An 8,273-nucleotide genomic window follows, 5' to 3' on the forward strand; every position below is an offset into this window, starting at 1 on the left:
AACCCACTCTTGTTACAAAGGGGTTCTTTTCATCTACTCTAAATTGCAGCTAGAACTCAGTGTCATCACATATAGACTCTCACTTATAGTAAGTAGGATTTTTGCTAATTGAACCCTTCTTCAATAATAACTTTCAACTTGTGTCTGAAAAATATGCTTCATTTCTTTCTCACTGTTTAGAGAAGGGTAAACCTTCCTGTTCCCTAGCACAGGAAAACAAACAAAACTTCCAGTGTGATTGATTAGAGAAACACAATTGGCTGTCATGGCTATAATTACTACATAAACACAGTCCTGGGGTAGAGAACAAGTGTGCTGGAGATCCCTTCATGAGATCCCAGTAAACTGAGGTAACCTCTGCAGCCTACTCAGTGAGTGATAAATGGTGAAGTGGTAATGCATGGGTGTCCCTTTCTGTGAGGTCTCCAGGCCCTGTTACATAGCGTGAGATCCTTAATAGAGGTTTTAATTCACAGCTTGAAAAGTCCCAAAGGGCAAAAATGTAAAAATGGTTGTAGTAATTTCTTCAATCGGTTCTTATTTTTTCTCCCTGAAAAAATCCCTCCATCCTTTGGGTCTCAGCCCTCTTCTTGAAGCAGACTTTGTTTCCCCAGCATATTGGAAAGCACAAGTTAGGCTTCCAAGAACAAATTCTACATTTGAAGAGAGCTGGTTGCTTTTGTAGTGTTAAATACTAAGGAAAAGCCACAGTTTTGGATCCTTCCTTCCTTCCTTCCTTCCTTCCTTCCTTCCTCAGTACTGTGACCAGCAGTAAGGCAGCCACACCTGTCAGATTGGAAGCCCCTCTCTTCTAAGTGCTACCTCTTCACTGACTTTTTCAGCCTTAGAGCAGGCCCTGAGTAACAGAGTACCTAAAAACAATTGTAAGATGCATGGCAGAGAGTCTCCACACTATTTCAGGAAAATAGTAAGGGGGGTGGGCTGTACTAGGACATGCCTGAGGCAGAGGGGCTGCAACACAGATTTGCAGGTAGCACCCAATGAAGTGCCTGCTGAGGTCAGAATGCTGCGACCCACCAATTGCCCTGCAAGCATTTGCAGGACACAGCCATCAGGTGCATTTGATGCTGAGGTTGTGGAATTTCTCAGGTTGACAGCTCTGTGATGCACCACAAATAACAAACATTCAGTGCAGAAGATTACCCTGAGTGATGTAACAGGGGGCTAACTTCCTTGTAACTGGGATGTAACTGATTGTAGCCTATCAGAAAGCATTGAAAGTAAAGCACAGCTGCTCTCAAGACAACTCTTTCCAAGGTTACATGAAACCACAGTTGATTTTGTTTATTTTTCAGTTCAGGGTCTCCAAATGCAGGTTAGCTTTGAATTTCCAGATGTGTAATGTGGTAAAAAATGCCACATGTTTTCACCTAGCATGCAGCTGTGCATTGAGCACAGAAATTATGTTAGAAATGTTGGTCACTGATGTGATTGTCCACTGATGACAAAAGACCATTTAACTACTTGACAAACAACTGGTCTGTTCACTGGTGAGTTCACCAGCTAAAGGCTCATCATCCTTTGTGCTTCAGAAAGCTAGAATGAGTCACAACATATCCAAACTGAACTCTGGACTCCAAATCTCATTAACCCTGAAAAAGCCCTGCTTTAGCTCTGCACCTGGACAATATAACTTTTTAATGTCAAATTGCTTGAAGGACCCAGGGAAGATCTGTAGCAGCATAAGTCATGTGTGATCTGTTCAGCGTTCTGCTTTGTGGGTTGTTTTAGGATGCAGAAATGGTGCCTGACTCCCTCTAGGCTTCCCAGGAGGTTAGGGTGCACCTGGGGCCACAGGAACTGGGCAGCTCATCCAGGAGCCACAGCTGAAGCAGCTCAGGTTAGATAAAGATAGTCTGCAGGGTTTTTTGTGGCTGGTGCCTCACTTTTCCCAGTGAATACTTTGCAACTAGAGTTTTATGATGTTATGGATATACTGAACAGTAGACTGACTGTCATGGTAGCAGTCCTTTCTTGGGATGGTCACTGCATTCCTTATGTGGCTCAGATAAAATCACCCACTGTTTTAATAAAGCACTAATTTATAATCAGGCATTTTGTCCCAAAGGGCAGACTCCCATCTCCTTCCCCTCCTGAAGATACTCTTTGCATTCCAGAATCCCCCCTAAATTTTTCACTTCAGATTTCACATTTGGATACTGTAAAGTCACTCTGCATTTAAGCAGAGAAATCATCACAACAGTTGAGAGTTATTAACACAGGGAATTCACAACCCCTTGCAAATGCTGAGGACAGGAGGGAATAAACACAGCCTTTCCAGCTTTCATAAAGAACAAACAGCTCACGTGTCCAAAAAACTGTGTCTCTACAGCTGTGTTAGCTGAACTAATCACATATATTCCTTTCTTTGCAAACCCTGAGAATACAACAGTTGTTTAGGTGATGTGGGAAAGACTATTTGTTTTGGCTGCTTATTTAGTTTATTTGCACTATGGTCACTAGTTAAAGTAAACTGAAGCAGGAAAGGGAGGAGAGTTACTCTTTCCTATTCCTTTTTTTAAGTCTTCAATGTATGTCAACTTTTTAAACTTGTTACGATTTCTTGATATCAAGAGTTTAAGGCAGAACATGAAGATTTGATTCTTTATCCACTGCAACTGATATGAAAAATCATTTTAGATGAGACATTTAGTAATGTGAACTGGAGTATGCTGAAAAAGATTCAGTCATTAGGGTCAATGTTTTTAACAATGTCTAGTAATTTTAGGTGGTGCCATTTTTCATGCTCAACTGATAACACTTGAAAGTGTCCAGACTTTGGGTAAGCAGCAGTGTATGTGCTGTAGTCTCTGTTTCTGATGTCTGTATTTGAGTATTGATGCTGCAAAACTGGAGAAGATTCCTGTGAAGAGTTTAATAGGGAAAGCAAAATTCATACATACAAGCAAAGCAAAACTAGGAATTCATTAACTCCTTCCCACTGACATGCAGGTTGTCATACATCTCCAGTTAAGCAGGGCTCTATCATGTTTAATGGTGACTTGGGAAGACAAACACCATCACTCTGAATGCCCTCTACTTCCCTTCCTCTTACCTCAGCTTTACGTGCTGAGCATGATGCCATATGGTGTGGGATATGCCTTGGATCAGTTAAGGTCAGCTGTCATGGCTGTATCCCCTCCCAAATACTTGTGCATCCTCAAACTCCTCCCTGGTCAGGTGGTGTGAGGAAAGGTTTTGACTCTGTGTCAGCACTGCTCATCAATGACTGAGAAATCCTTGAATTATCAACACTGTTTCCAGGAAAAAATCCAAAACACAGCTCCATACCAACTACTATGAAGAAAATGAACTTTATCTCAGCCCAAAGCTGGACAGTTCAAGGGGACTCTACTTTTGGGAATCAAGTCAAAACCACTGGAAAAGCTCAGCAGGGTGAAGTGTCTCTGGTGTTTTAAATAACTAGAACTATCTGGTGTTTCTCTATGGGATACACATTAGTGCATTTATACCTATGGGATCTGAAGTGGATTAGGAAAGGTACTCAAAAGGTGAGACTAAGCACATAGCAGTGCAAGCTCATATCCTCCTTTTCCTGTCATAACCGGTTCATTATTTTTTATGTTTTTGAGCTTAGAAATTGAAGAATGTCATTCTATTAAATTAGAGTTGTAATTACATCAGTGAGAAGCTAACTACTCCAGGATTTGGCTATGGTTCATATTTACATAGGTAAAAGTCTTCAAGTGCTACATTTCTGAAATGACAATTCTGAATGGCAAAACCACATAAAAGCACTAGGAGTAGTTTGTGACTTGGAGGGAAAAATGTAATCAGCAATTTTCCAGGCTGGATTCCCCCAGTGGAATTGCTAATGTTGCAAACGAGCATTTATCCAAATCCAACTAAAACACCTTGGCGGTTGCAGAGGGTAAACAAAATCTTTATCACCCTTAGAAAAATGGATGTTATTTAAGTAATTATTAGCAAATTTTTTATGATCTGTCATGGGACAGCATGAAACAGAAAATAACTAAGTTAACTTTGCACAAATTATCAGAATGAAGAACACTGTGTGACTTTATAAGCTCAGCAAGGAGGCTTCACTAGATTCTTCATCTTTGGCTAATAACAAAAATTGAGCATTTTTTAACTAGCAGGTGTCCTTGACCTCAGTGAGCCTCAATTTGTAAACATCCTTTCTACAGCTGTGTGAGCTTTGAAGTATCCAACTTCTCATCACTATCCAAGATTTGACTTCAGAGCTTTCTCCTATTCATTTTTGGGCTCATCCAGGAGCCCTGAAATGCCAGTCAAATTCTGAATTCTTGACTTGACATCTTCATCATTAGATTTGTGCTACAAAAAGGAGTGATTTTTCAGGGATTTCAGATTCTAGAAGACAGAGATTATATGAGATATATTTGCTGCAGTGTGTAATGTGAAAGTGGTTTCCAAATTGTTGTGTTTAGTTTGTGTCATTCAGACCAATAACTGCCTTCACTTCTATGCTCTCATTCGTGTCTGTCTCTTTTTCATGTCTTTTATACCACAGAGAGCAGCACCAATGTATTCCAAATTCTTCTGCTTGCTCTGAACCACTTTTATTCTGAAATTCCATTATGAATTAAGAGTGAGGAGGTATCACATTTGTGCCTGATGAGGAAAGTATATTCCATGCAACTAGATAGCTGAAAGAGTACTACATTAATATCTGCTTGATAGACACACTTCCTTGAGTTTGGGAGCAAAGAATACATAGATTTTCTTCTGTGATGCAGGTATTATGTTGAAAGCCACACATATCCAGATCAGGAAGCTACTGAACCCATTTTTCCTGCACCAGGCTTTTTTCTTTTCCACTTTCTTCAGGACTGGTGATATAGAGAAAATAATGTGAGCGTCATCACTGTCATTTGTGTCACCAGTGTATTCTTCCATGAGGTGAAATGTATTTTGAGGAACTTATTTTTCTATACAGTGTTTGTTTGGCTGTTCAAGACTGGATTAGTACCAGTGCAATCAAGAACAAAGAAGTAAAAATGAATCTGCCAATACAATGGACTGCTGCAACTATAGATTAATTTCTCGCCAAGTACATATTGTAGCAGGTCTCAAAGTGACTACTGAAGCAAAAACAGACTTTTAATTTATACAGTTGTTATTTTTGTCCAGCTTTGTGAGCAACAGAACTTATTCTGTATCCAGAAGACAGCTGCTGTAGAGCTAGTAGGTCCTCTCATTCCACCAGGGCACAAAATAGCTTTTGAGCCCCTTTGGGGGTTTGAATAGTTGTTGATTTTGAAATGTGATGGCCCTCCAATCTCATTTCTATTTGCCAATCTAAAGTCAGGGCCCTGGAAGCTTGGTCTAGATAGTCTGGAATGCATAAGTGTGACAGATTAGACAATACCTATAGTATATCAGTTTATGTCACATGACAACTGGAAGAGATTTGGCCTGTGTCAGTAGAATTCCCTCATAAAATCATGAGTAGTTATGAAATCACTTGGTGGGAACTGCCACCAGAAAATTCATCTATTACCAGTGCTGGACCACAGCCACATGTACCCTGACAGAATTCTCCTCTTTCTCCCTCCCTCTCTGCCTAGTCACAGATCTAGAGGTCTGGGCTGTGATCAGGAAATCCCTGTATGTGCTGGTCCTGTTCCAAGATCATGTTTTCTGACCTCTGATCCCAGACCTGGTTGACATCTGTTAGGCTGCACATCTCTGAATTTGATTGAGATTATTCTGATGGAAAACAAAGAAATTTATTGAGGGGTTTTATACTTGGAGCTCTTGGGAAGGAAATGTTAGAATTAAGATTTTTGGGATGAGTTTTTGAAGAGGATAAATTAGTCTTACATTTTTCCCAGTTATGTTATTTCACATTCTTGCTAATTCAACATACAATAAATCAAACTGGTGCACACTCACTTATATTTCAAATCAGTTAAATTTGTAAAATATTTATAGACATATATTTCTGTGTAGCAAGTCAAGTGTGAATCTAAATTATATAATACATTTTGCATTATGAGCTTCATAAACAGATCTATGAGAAACACTCTTGTGGGACTGTCTGGTGTTGTAGCAGGATGCTTCACCTGGAATGTGGTCGTGTAACTTAGGTAATGCCCTATTTTCAAGGCTGTAAGTGGTGGACTGAGAGAGGGTGTGTCATGCTGTTTTGATGCTAAATTATGCTAGAACCAGTCTGGCTCCTTAATTGTGGCAGGTATGGTAAAGTACCCTTGTGTAAAAATGCTGAGCTGTCTGGAGATATATGACTGACAGTCAACCACTTTGTACTATAGAAGTCCAGTTCCAATTTCAAATGAACAGATACTTCTGTTTGCTATATCCCATCTTGGAGTGTGTGTGAGGATCCTCCCATGAGTGGGGAGGCCTCAAAGTTACACCTCGAGTTTGAGATTTTGTTCATAGTCATTGATGTTGGTGACTTACATCAATATCTAATAATTGTTTCTCTTTGCTAGGTTTAATCAAATATCTTTCGTCTAATCATTTATCATAATAAATCATGTATTTTTATATAAATATATCTGGTTTGCCATCCTTAAACCTACTGGAAAAAGTTGTACAAAGGCTCAATCACACCTCTGTAATTCCTTAAAACAGTCTGGGGCTAAGATTGCATCCAGCTGCTCCCAGACTCCTCTCTGAGCAGGAGTTTAGAAAGCAAGGGACTCCCTTCTGCACCTTGTGACTCAACAGGAGGGCTTCCCTAATAAATTTTGTCTGAAGCCCCCACCTCAGCCATGACAGGTGTGTAGATGTGAGGTTGTAGTAGTCTGTTAAACATTTGAGATAAAAAATGTTTAAATGTAATTGCTCTGTTGACTTGTCTATCCAAATTTTGAGTAATTCTTTAATGCATTTCAGATGTAATGTCAGAAAATATAGAGGACATTAACATGAAGATTTGAGAGGTTTTAACAATATTGTAAAACAAATAAAAGCTGTAAGCTACTACAATGTAGTAAAGGTTCATCCTTCAATTCATGAAGTTCTGTGGGAAAATGAGTCTGTGAGTACAAAGATCATATATCTCTAAGTCCATGTGTCAGAAAACACATCTTGGTATTTTAGCAATTCTGAGAGAAACCATGATGTCATTCTTGCAGGGCAAAGCAATATTTGTAACCTCTTCACACAGGCTGTCCTTGGAGGTTCAGTTTTCTTCATTGTTTAATTTTAACAAAATATATTATACCAAGTTCATTTTTTTTTTGGTTTTTTTGTTTGTTTTCCTTCTGGGAACAGATGGTGTTTCCCCTTGTGAGATACCTAGTGAACATCATTTAGCAAATAAGACGTGGAAAAATTTTCAGGACTTTCCATGAACTTTCTATATTGTCACTAGCAATTAACATCATTTTCCACTGTAATATCTCTATTGAAATTGAGTACTCTTTTTCATGATATTCGTCTTTCAGCTGGGCTGAACTTGGCTTTCACTTTCTGCTGAACAAGAATCACTGAAGTTTTGTCTGTACTATAGCCACATCTGCCCCTTGCTCTGCATGACTGGAAATTTGGAAATGCTGGTAACAAGTTTTCCCAGTGGATACAAATCATTATGTATTTCATCCTGACTAATTTCATCCATATAAAAGTTTGTTGTCTAACTGAAGTTTCTGCTACAGTCAGTGAAAACTCTGAGGCTCCTTTAGAGAACAATTTATCCTATTATAAATTTGAAATATCTGAAATAAGCTGGGTGCTGACTGTATTCCTCAACATTCACTCTGTGTGAAGGGCATGCAGAGGGCTGGTTTTATCTGAGCATCCACATTTAAATGACTGAAATTAATTCTGGAGTTCTGAAGGTTTGAAGGCCAGACTACATGACTTGCTCAGTCCATGACTACATATACCAATATTATATGTTTGCTAAGACACATTCAGTACTTCTACCTATTTAAGCCACTTTCTGTTCTGTGGGTCCTGTTTGTAACTGATTTCCTCCAAATGGGTTGAAGACAAGTTGCTAGAAATGCCCTCTGTCCCACAGGATCCCTGCTCTGTCTCTCTGTTCCTCACGCTTTCTCCTCTGTGTGTCAGTCCGGGTGTGGCCGGGCAGTGGGAGCGCAGCGCGGACTCTCCTTTGATGGTGGCACACGAGCCCTGCACATGCAGTCCAGCTTGCACCACGTCTGACCAAGAGCACCGTGTTGTTTTATTGCATGGGCTCTAACAAGTGCAGCAATACGGTGTATAAATGTGAGAAGTGTACTCAGCTTCTAGGCAAATCCTTAGATGGT

This window comes from Anomalospiza imberbis, chromosome 1 (genome assembly GCF_031753505.1).
Source record: "Anomalospiza imberbis isolate Cuckoo-Finch-1a 21T00152 chromosome 1, ASM3175350v1, whole genome shotgun sequence".
Classification (NCBI taxonomy): domain Eukaryota; kingdom Metazoa; phylum Chordata; class Aves; order Passeriformes; family Viduidae; genus Anomalospiza; species Anomalospiza imberbis.